Below are 12014 nucleotides of genomic sequence, written 5' to 3'. Positions count from 1 at the left end.
ATCTTACTCAGCTGTTTTATTTAAGCCTTATTGCATTTTCTGTTGTGCCAGAAAATAGTAACTCAGAGTGTAAAATGACTTGGATTCTTTTTTGTTTTCGTGCAGGGCTCAAACTGGTTGCTATCTACTGGTTAATAATAATGGTAAAGGTGAATAGAAAGACCTTTTCCATGAAGTCTGAAATCATCCACTTTGGATCTAAGAAAGATAATCAGAGTATTTTCAAAATGGTAAGCAGACAGTTGGATGAGCAGAGAGAGACATGCAGAAATCACTGAAAGCCAGTGGACAAAAGAAATAAAAAACACTGATGCACTGTTTGCCGTTATAGCAAGGAGTCTACAGTATATGGGTTAGCAGGGTGGTGTGGATTTGGGGATGCAGTTAATTAGACAGCATCTGAAATATTGTATTCAGTTTTGGGAACTGCACCTCAGTGAAGATAAATTGGATTTGGAGGGAAGTGAATGGAGTAAGGTACTAAATAAAAATTTAGTGAACTGTGGATGCTGTAAATCGGAAATAAAAATAGAAGTTGCTGGAAAAGCTCAGCAGGCCTGGCAGCATCTGTGAAGAAAAATCGGAGTTAATGTTTCGGGTCTGGTGAATCTTCTCAGAACGGCGGACCCAATTCAAATCCTGACAGATGGGGGAATTTTAATTAAAAAGAAAAATCTGGAATTAAGGTTCTAATAATGACCATGAAACCACTGTCAGCTGTCATAAAAACCCTATGGTTTATGATGTCCTTCAGGAAAGGAGGCCGACACATGATTCCAGCAAGGAATTGACTCTTAACTGGGCAACAAGGGATGGGCAGTACATGCTGGCTTAACCAGTGATGCCACATCGCATGAATGAATTAAAAGAAAATATCTTGCTAGAGGCGAAATGCACATCATGATTAGTGGTGGTGGCCATTTATAAAGGACACTCCAAGGTATTGGTGGTCGATAAAGAAACAATTGAGGATCATCTAGATAACAATTTTAGACAACATAGAATTCAGGCATTTAGCTCAGTCAGTATTTCTGTACATATAGCAGCATGACAGCATAGGTAGTCAAAATTAGAAGACAGGGCTAATTTTTTTATGATTAACATCTGAGTTATTTAAGCTAGTAGAAATTCTAACAGTGAATCTGAAAGTACAAGCAAGGCTGAAGTTTACAAATCTGTGTAAGGCAGTGAATCCTTCTCTCTCCCTTGAAGAAAAAAACATAAACTTATGGCTTGCTTTTTTCTTTTGATTTAACTGGCAGCTTAATAGTCCTCACAGTATAGTGATAAAGTTCTCTTGAAATAAAATGCAACTAAAAAAATCACTAAAGATTGATTTCTACACTAAGAAGGCTTACCTGTTTGCAAAGGTTGGTTGGTTTTGCCATTATTACTCTCTGATTCACTGAATAAATAATGCCATTACCTCTTATTTTGTGTAAATTCGCTCTCGTGGCTGAAATCTTCTACCACAAGACTTGATGAACAAAGGAGCAGCAGTGGTGAAAAATGAAGGGAAAATGAAGCAAAAAAAAGGAAAACTAAAAGGAGAGAAAAGCAAAACAAAAAAAGTAAAAATACAAGCAAATATTACAACAAATACTTATTAACAACAAAGCAAATACATTCAATGAGAAATGGAAAGTCATTCTTAATTAGGGACTGGGCAGCCAATTAAACCTTCACTAAAATGCAGCTGTGCAAACAACACATGCACTTTGATTTTTCAGCTCAGGTGATCGATTCTCTGAGGGGTGCTTTGGAATGTTGCTTACTGTTGGCATGAAGGAGCTTTACACATTTGCCAGGTCAGACTCTCTTTCTTGCATAGTTAACCAGGAAATGTTAGACAGAGAAAGAACAGTTCTAACTCCTGAGCAGCAGTGAACCTGCCCTTCCCTCGCACTTTTAGTCCATTTGATGCTCCAGTCTCCTCTGACCCAACCTGAAGGGATTGCACCACTTGAAACCCTACCCTCTTACGCAGTCACCTCACTCACACTTACTCATTACAAGCTGAAAAGCTCATTACCTGTCCCAAAGCTTTTAAGTGCTTCAGTAAATGAATGAACTTGCCAGAAATCAGTCACTTTTCCAAAAAAGATGTTTTCCTTGGATCTCCCCATTGATCATGCACAGTGAAGAAAGATCCTGGAGAGGCTAGTTTGGAATTCTGGGCCAGAAAGGCAGAGCTACATCAGATCAGAAAACAATAGTAGCGGAGTGGCAAACTCACCATATACAAGTATAATTTGGTGTTATTCCTTGTAACTAAGATTACAGGAAATTCAAGCCCTCTAATTCTTTCTCTAAACCTCTTTGCACTTCTACTGCTCCTTTCTTTAAGACATTCCTTAAAATCTACCTTATTGTAAGCTGTTCGAAACTTTGTCAAAGTTTGTCTCTTATCACTCCTCTGTACTGCTTTGGGACATATTATTACAATAAAGCCACAATGTAGATAAAAGTTATTTTTGTAAGAGATAAATAGTTTGAACTCAACATACCTGGTGATGACTTCCTTCTGAAGGCCTCGCTCAAAGAATAACCTATTTATAATGTTAATTTTAAGCCTGTTTAAATCTTAAATTTAGATTGGCAAATGGAAGTAAATGCTTTGATGCAATGTGGCTTATTTGAAGCAAATGGCGCAGATGCAAAGTGTAGGATCTTGCGTGTTTTCAAGGAGAGAAAATTTATGGAACTCAGCCCCTGTTTTTGAAGATTTTCAAGTGACAAATGTTAATACACATCAAAGCTAATCATTAAACAATGAATGCATATTAATTAGCTATCTGTTCAACAGGTATAGGGCAATTATCACATTTTATTCAACACTGAGTAATTCAATCAGTATTCAAAAGAACATCCAACTGTTAAGCAACAGCATATGTCTCCTTCACAAATGTATATGCTCAAAATATTGTTACCGATGACTAATCATCTTGTGAAGGAATGTAAATTAATTCATTAGTGTAAGCGGTTGTAAATTGAGTTGGAATAATTTTCCACTTCCCACAGAGAAATCATTTTCATCTTGGTTCTGACTTGTGTTTTAGATACTTTAAAAAGCTGACCAGCAAGTCTTCACAGCAGTATTATTGCATAATGTTTTTTTTCAGGCAACTCTTTGGATGCAGTCCTGGAAATTATATAATGAGAAGAAACAGCAGAAGGGTTTCTGAACGTGGGCCCACCTTTTTTCAACTTGCCTAATTTACATCACATCTGATTTAGGCAATACTGTATGTGATGCTTATAGCAGGTATCAAGCTAGTGTATTCAATAAATGAACACTTTTTAAAAATTACAGATTCACTTCTTTCAATAGTTTTGATATTGAAATATTTCTACTGACAGCAGTCTTTCTTAATCTTGGTCTCTTCCTATGTGTAAATATAGCTTAAATAACTTAAGTGTCCCAGTGTAATTAAGATAGTTGAGTTGGGAATGGCTCCATGCTCTAATGCAATGGCAAGATGGATTCAGACTGGTCAGCTTTTTTTAATACTCATAATAATGTTCTCGGGATCCTTTGATCTATATAGGTCTGTGCTTTCAGGTTCTAACTTGCATATTTAAGATGATTTTGGGCAGCCCAGAAGAAAGAAAAACTTGCATTTATATTGCACCTGTCACAATTATCTAACATCTCAAAGTGCTCTACAGCCAGTTAAGTAATTTTTGAAGTGCAGTCACCATAGTAGCTTGACAGACAATTTGCATTCGGAAAACATCCACAAACATAACACTGCAGTAATAATCAGAAAATCTATTTTTGTGATTTGATTGTGGCCAGAATACCAGGGATAACTTCTCTTCAAAATAGTGTCATGGATGTGGCTCGTTCCTAACGAAGAGCATATGCTTGAAACGTCAATTCTCCTGCTCCTCGGATGCTGCCTAACCGGCGGTGCTTTTCCAGCACCACACGTTTTGACTGATCTCCAGCATCTGCAGTTTCCACTTTCTCCTCATAGATGTGTCCACCTAACAGGACAGAAGGGGCATTGTTTTCCATGCTTGCCAGGAATGCTCATGTAATCTTGATATCCTTCAAGTATCAAACTGGTCCAACTTGCCTCAAGCAAAGCCTTGCAATCCAAATCATTGACGTGCCTTTTCTCTTACCAAAATATATTTTTTAAAAGTGCTGGGTAACTATGAAGGTAAAGTTGCCTAGGCTTACCAGATCATAGGCATCGCTTTCATTAGAGGGAGACACCTTGATGGTTTAACCAGACAGTCACCATGCCTTAGTTGAGGGGAGAGATTGAGAAGGAGAATCCTTAGCCAGTGTGGGAATTGAAACCACACTGCTGGCATCACTCTGCATCACAAACCTGCCAACTGAGCCCACAAGTCCCCTTGGGTAACCAGTTACTAGATTGCAAACCTTGGCATGGATTAGATTCTGTTAAGAACATAAAAGCAAGATTTGTGAAATTAGTTTAAATTTCTAATGCTTGCATTAAAAAAAGTCTTCTGGCATGCTGCTTATAGTTATTATAAATTTTCAGTGTTTCCTGATTTGCTTCAATATGGATATGCCAAGTTTGATAGCACAGCCTGACCGCAGCAGTCTCCTCACTGAAAACTGCTGTACTGCACTTTTTCTATACTGGAAACAATCACCAGCTTTAAATGTGTTACAAGATTGTAACATGGTCTTGCAGTTTAGATGATGTCATAAATCATAGCAGAACAGTTCAAGTGGTTTATACAGTCATTTGAACTCCCAAGATTGCATTATACAACCTTGGAACATAACACGAGTTAGCTCCTATTTGAATAATATTCAGAAGGGAAGCAAGTTGTACATATTATAAATCTTGGTTACTGTGATTCCCTGGGGTTAGTGACAGTTACTGTGACATGGCATGACAGAAATGACAGCATTGATGTAACTCTTTGTGATGTAAGTACTTATGTGGTTGGACAAGTACATTTTATAGCAATTATGATGCTTGACCTGCCTTATGTCAACAGTGTGTTACCGTGGGACAGTTTTAGCGAAAAATAATATGTTTCTTTACCAGGGCTTGAGTCATAAAGCATTGAAACAATACTCCATTACATTGTGTCTTGATGTGAAGTGTGCAGTTCAACAGTTAGAGCTGAATTTTAAGAAAGTAGTATTCAATCTTCTTCCAAAATGTAACACTTCTAAATATTCTTGTTAAAACTTTACTAATATTGCAGGTGATGTGTTACTGAGAAAAGATAAAACTCCTTTTTTAGAAAAAGTGTTAATAAACAAAGGTGTCTGTTGGTATTCAATATTATAAGTTTGGCTATTTTTTTGTTACCGTGCCGCACAGTGACAGACTGCAGAGAGGCCTTGTGAAGAGGGATGGGATCCGACGCAGGAGTGACAGCTAACGGAAGGGAAACTCTTCTAGAATCTTGCTATGGAGCCTTCAACTTCCTTACTTATATCATTGGGGATTAACCTTCAGGCAGCCCTGGAATGTAAGGCTCTGCTCCATACATAGGCTGCATAATAGCAAGAAAATGTTATCTGTTCTAAACAAAATGCTGCATCCATTATATAAAGTAACAGGTACTTGGGAATCAAAGAGATGTTTATGCCTCGAAGGGAGATGAGTTGAACAGCTGTGCATCACTTTTTGTCATGAAGATGATTGCCAGCACAAAGAACATTTCGACACTTTTATGATGTTTTGATGGGTATTCTATCATTGGATCTTAGTGTTGGCAAGCGAGCAAAAATGCTTTGCCAACTGCACCTCCTTCTGCATAGTGCAATTAATTTTGATATTTACTAGCTATTTTTGCAGGTTATGGTACCTGAACCCTTCAATTATTAGTACTGCAAGCTCACTTGTGAGTATTAGTTACTGCATGTATAATTGCATCTGCATGCAAACTGCTACTGAAAATTATTCCTCTTATTGCACGTACTGTCATATCATACTGTTTAACTTCAGGGGTTGCAACAGTGGCATTAATAATGTCTTATGTCCTCAATAATAATGGCATTACTCTCACTCTGACTCCTAAAATGGAAAAATTTCTGCATCAAGGAACAGTGCGCTATTGCTATACTTCAAAAACTCACCATGGAAGCTTTAATTTACTACAAACAGCCGAGTCAGATGAAAAACAATAACCACATAGAGCCTGAAGTCAGCTAGCCAGCCATTTTCATCTATGCACTGTAAAACTCCAAAAGCCCATATTGTAAATCATAATAAATAAGTAGAAAGACTTGAAAGCAGTAATCCAATCTTGGCAGGCAGATGAAGTGCTTGAACTTACCGAGCCAGATGGTTTATGTTGCTATCTGGGGCCCTTTGATTGGATTATTGCCTCTTCATTACCTTCCAGGTATCGACTAATCCCTGTGCACTGCACATTATGGTGGATCTTCATTTGGAAATTGTAGCAGAAAGTCAGAGTCTGCTATTATTCCTTGATCAGATGTGCAGCTTGAATTACAAACTGGGTCAACTTGCAGTTGCTGTGATTAAAACAAGGAAACTTTTCAGCTGCTATGCCTGAACAACAGACATGGAATGTTACTTGTCAATTTGTGGATCTCAATTAATTTTGGAGTGATATTCCATTGTGCTTTTTTGGACAGCAATGGAGTTGAAACCATAGAATTTGTAATGTACATGTCCTGCTCCCTAACTTGGATTGACAGCTTGTGATTGAAGACAAGAAAAATAAAGGACAGTAAGACAATAAGTATGCTTGCTATTCCTAACATCCTTTGTTATAATACAGTGAAGTTCAACTCTGTGCTCGGTCATTATTATGCTATATTTGGCATCAAATAGTTCAGTCTCTAATCGAGCGTCCACTAGAACACAGTCAGATGTAGTCCCATGCCCAATAGATCCAAACCTGACTAGATTGCTTAAAACGAAAAGCTTTGCTCAGGTTCTGTTGTTTCTCTTAAATATTAATTATTTTAATCATTTTTAAGGGACACAGAGAAATATCAAGCTTTCCTGTATAATTAGTTTTTTTTAAAAGCAGGGCCAATTCTGAATACTTTAGTATGCTTGTCCTTAACTAGCTCAGATATTTCTATATTTTGCATGACTTAATTGAACTTCTTACTCTGCACATGGATTTAAGCTGTGACTCAGTGGTAATGCTCTCACCACTGAGTTACCAGGTTCAACCCCCATTCCAAACACTTGAAATACATTGGGTGAAATCTTATGAGGGCCTGAATGATGTGGAACACAATGAGATTAATGACGTGAGAAATCTGCCATAGCCTTTCTCAATGTCTGGAACAGTGCATTGCATCTCTTATGCATTTGCTGAGTGGCCAGGTGAGATTCTCATTAAGGTAGTGTTGAGTTCCCAATAAAGGGCGATTATTGTTTGTTACATGCCTCATTGACACCATAACTCACCTCATTAGTGTTCAGCTTCCCATCTTTCCAAATATGTTGAACAAGATAGACATCAAGAATTCTCAATATGGAAGTCACAGTGGGTACCTGGCACCTTCAACTTGCCAAGTGTTCCATAAGGCACCAACCTCTCAGGGCTTGTTCTATAAGCACCAGTCACATGCAGTCTATGACCACAGTCATTAGTATCTAACATCTGACATCCTCTATTAACTATCATGGCACATCTCTTATCCAGTAATAAGACGGTTCTGCATTTCAATGTTGCACTGGTATCTCTCATGATAATTTTGCAGCAAGGTCACTGAACACTCAGGGACACACACCCAACTAATGGACTGGATCAGGCTGTACCTCTCGGCTCTGTGTTTGAGTATTAGCCCTCACTCACTCAAGCCTGTCTGGATGTGTATAGCCTTCCTGTTTTGAATCGCTTTGTCTTGCCTTTTTGCAAATTGCTCCTCAGCCAGAGCTAACAGGCTCACAGAATATGTCTCACACAGTTTGTCTTATGAGCCAAGGTTAAACAAATTGGGACTCTATTCGCGAGAATTTAGAAAAATGAGAGGTGATCTCATTGAAATATAGAGGATTCTTAAGGAGCTTAAAAGGGTGCATGCTGAGAGGAGGTTTCCACTCATGGGTTAGGACCAGAGGGTACAGTCTCAGAATAAAGGGCCACCAATTTAAGTCTGAGATGAGGAAGAATGTCTTCTCTCAGAGGATGGTGAACTCCTTTTGGAACAGAGAACTGTGGGGGCAGAGTCCTTATGTATATTTAAGGCTGAGGTAGATTCTTGATCAATAGGAGAAGCAGGCAATATAGAGAAAGGGCAGGAAAGTGAACGTGAGAAATGTTGCATTAGCTGTGATCTTCCTGAATGGTGGAGCAGGGTCAAGGGGCTGATTTTCCTATTCCTGTTTCAATTTCGTATGGTCTTATGATCTAATTGTTGTTTGCCGTATCACTTAGCACAGTGTGTGTCCCTGAGTGTTCAGTGACCTTGCCTTTAGTTCTCAGTCAAGTCAAAGGATATACCTTTCAGTCAAGGTGTTCCAGCACATTGATGTCACTCCAATAGCTTGGACATGGTCAGTCAACTGCCACTCAAGGTGCTCGGATCCTTTCATAAGGGGTGGAGCTGAATGTTGAGGTGCGGTGCCCACTATCCATTTGACTCTTTCTATTTCCCTAATTGGTGGCTGTTTTCCTCCTGGAATGTGAGAAAGGCAGCTATTAAGGGAGATGAAAGTGGAAGGCACAGCTGTTATTTTGGTGCAGGTGGGGAGCTGCGCTGAGTGAATGAGAGGGCAGGATTAATAGATTGGGGGTCAGGGTGGGTGACAGGGAGTGAAGAGAGATTTTGCAGACAAGAGAATGGTAGAGCATCCTTGATGGGATATGGGTACAGTAGAGTCAAGGAGTCATAGAAATGTGCAGCATGGAAACAGACCCTTCGCTCCAGCTCATCCATGCCGACCAGATATCTTAAATTAATCTAGTCCTATTTGCTAGTATTTGGCCCATTTCTCTCTGAAACCTCCCTATTCATATACCCACCCTAATGCCTTTTAAATGTTGTAATTGTACCCACTTCCTCTGGCATCTCATTCCATACATGCACTATGCTCGCCATGAAAAGATTACCCCTCAGGTCTTTTTCAAATCTTTCCCCTCTCACCTTAAATCTATGTCCTCTAGTTTTGGACTCCCCTATCATTGGGAAAAGAAATCTTGGCTATTCACCCTATCCATGCTCCCCCTTGATTTTATAGACTTCTTTAAGGCCACTCTTCAGTCTCTGATAATCCAGGGAGAAAAGCCCGAGCCTCTTCAGCCTCTCCTGATAGCTCAAACTCTCCACTCCTGCCACAATTCTTGTTAATCGTTTCTGCACTCTGTCAAGTTTAACAACATCCTTCCCATAGATGCATGACCAGAATTGCATGCAGTATTCCAAACGTGGCCTCACCAATGTCATTTATAGCCGCAACATGACATCTGAACTCCTATACACAAAGCATCATCAATGCAGACAAGTGTGCCAAACGCCTTCTTCACCACCTGTCTCCCTGTGACTCTACTTTCAAGGAACTATGCACCTGCACTCCTAGGTCTCTTTGTTTGGCAGCACTCCCCAAAGCCCTGCCATCAACAATCTAAGTCCTGCCCTAATTTGCCTTATCAAAATGCAACATTTCTCATTTGTCCAAATTAAACTCCACCTGCCACTCCTCACCACATTGTCCCATCTGCATAAGGTGTAGAGTCCTCGCGGTTAGTGTTCTTAAAGTAATTATAGCAATCTTCAAAGTAGGTCCAGTGTAGCAAACATCCAATAACATTGCAGCAAACTTTTCTATTTTAAAAGTACTATATGAATACTAGTGGCTGTCTATTTCTTTTTTTGAGTGCTTTGGAAAATGATACTGTCAGCATTAATGTTGGGTTATATGTTGGAAAATGCAATTCAGAGCTTCTCAAAAGCACAAAGTTGTAAAAAAATGCAGTTATAATACACACAAAATCAATTAGCATTCCAATGTCCACAAAGCATATGGCATTTATGAAGAAAGATTTTATGTCAGGCCTTCCAAGTAATTTTACATGATGTTACAAAGTAACTTCAATATAAAACATGTAAATGAAGTTGACTTGGAACAATGTATTGTATGTATTCTGTAAATTTAATATATCTGAAAATGTAATTTGCTGGCTGCTATATTTGTGTGATATAATAGACAGGGTCAGTCAGTTCCTATTGTCAAGAAATGGTCCAGAATAACTCTGCCTTTCATTTCCCAAAGGTGAAAGTCTGTTGGAGTATCACCAATCATAATAACTTGTTGTTACTCCAGTGAGAAATGAAGACTTCGCATTACATTCCTCATCTGTTTATCTCATTTCCGTAACTTTGCATTGATTAACTATTCCATAATTGAGAAATACTAGCAGGAATAGACCTTTCAGCCCCTTTATACTGCTTCATCAATTAATATGATCTGATTTGATGAAGCTTTAACTTCATTTTCCTGTCTATGTATTTAATGATCCCGCCTCCTGGGTGGTAAATCAACCACTAGAAAGGTGACTTTATAGGAAATATGGAGCATTTATGTTATTAATCTTCTTGAACATATTGCGGGGAACATACAAACTGATTGTAAAAGCTGATATGCCAAGAGAAAAACATGTGCGGACACAAATGTAGGTCCCTTACAACACAAAGCTAGATGGGAGGGTGAACTGAGAGGAGGATGCAAAATGCTTCAACATGATTTGGATAAAGTGGGTGAGAATCTATGGCAATACATGATCGAGTACAGTGACAGCAATGGAGATGTCAGCTGAAGGAAGACTGTTTTTACTTCAAAGAATCTAAAAAACCATGAGACAAGGTTGAACTACAAGGCAAGAGGATCCTCAGAAGATTTCCCCATGTCAGTAGCTTGATGGCTTACCTGAAGTGAAGTGATGGAAGACTTGCCCGAAATGAGATAAACTGACGCATTGTCAGAAGTGCAGCATGTTGACACTAGCTGACAAATCACTGCCCTTTCCAATGTACTTTGATGTGGTCAAATAGCACTTAGATGGGCTGTGTGGGTGGTACAGTTCCACTGGTACACTGTTGCCTCAGGTCTCCCTTTGAAGTAGAAACAGCTCCAGGACTCTACATGCAAGGAACCATCTTGTTGAAGAAATCCTTATGATGCAAAATGTTGATTAAACCTCAGCAGATTTTCACTCAGTCCTAGCAGCCTTCAACATATATTTTGGTCCTGACAATATTGTTAATGTATGTTTTTCGGTCCAGTCAAGTGGCCTTAGAAGCCAATAGACATGGAAAAGATGTAAAGACTGTCACTGATTCACGTGAAGACGAAACATTGAGAAGTGAATGCTTTAGAACTCTCAACAGTATATTCCCTGACTTGATGCTACTGGAGCCTGGACTGACTTTCAAACAGAAGAACCAACATGCCAAGTTGGCCAGACATGGGCACATCGCTGGGGCAGCAATTTGATGCAAGGCCAGGCTTGGTCTGATCCCATCAGTGAACTTGACTCATGGATAGTAGCCGTGAAAAACAAGAATACTACCAAAAATGAGGAAAGGGCTGAAACTGCCATTTTGAAGTGCTGGCATCTGAAGCTTTGCAGGTAAAGTGAATGTCCAGCAGAAACTGTTCTGTGTCTTCATTGTGACAAAGGTGACAAACTTCAGCCGATTTGCAACATGCTAGCATCTTGTAAAAGCAAATGTCTCAAGATTACCTCTGAATGGTATGTCCATGAGTTCAGGGAATAGGAAGCAGTATTTTGTTATAATGCAGATTTCGTCAACACGAATTGGCTATTGGTGATTTGCATGCTGTTTGGATATTGTGAACTTTCTACTGGACAGGTCTAGCAATTTTTTATAGTGATCTTCTACAGTGTGATTTTCTTTAACAGTTTTCCATTGTGTGATTTTCTATAGTGCAAGGTTGTAAATGACCATAACTGTCGCATTATAGCAGAATGACTTGTTAGTGTAAAGACCAAGTCACTTTATTTCTGATTGTGGAAAGAAATAGGAAAAGAACTGGTTCAAAAAATAATTTTAAAGGTTT

General features: G+C 39.0%; 1 long non-coding RNA gene across 1 annotated transcript in view; it reads left to right on the top strand.

Moving 5' to 3' along the window:
• LOC140464226 (uncharacterized) overlaps positions 1–3196 on the top strand; it is a 36710-nt gene extending 33514 nt beyond the window's left edge. The window contains exons 2-3 of the long non-coding RNA XR_011954886.1: positions 106–230; positions 3123–3196. This is a non-coding gene — a long non-coding RNA (uncharacterized lncRNA). The remainder of the gene's footprint in view (positions 1–105; positions 231–3122) is intronic.
• Positions 3197–12014: the final 8818 nt, after the last annotated feature.

Source organism: Chiloscyllium punctatum, chromosome 39 (genome assembly GCF_047496795.1).
Source record: "Chiloscyllium punctatum isolate Juve2018m chromosome 39, sChiPun1.3, whole genome shotgun sequence".
NCBI classification, from domain to species: Eukaryota; Metazoa; Chordata; class Chondrichthyes; order Orectolobiformes; family Hemiscylliidae; genus Chiloscyllium; species Chiloscyllium punctatum.
The sequence above is the reverse complement of the archived record's forward strand: the minus strand, read 5'-3'. Positions and strand labels throughout refer to the sequence as shown.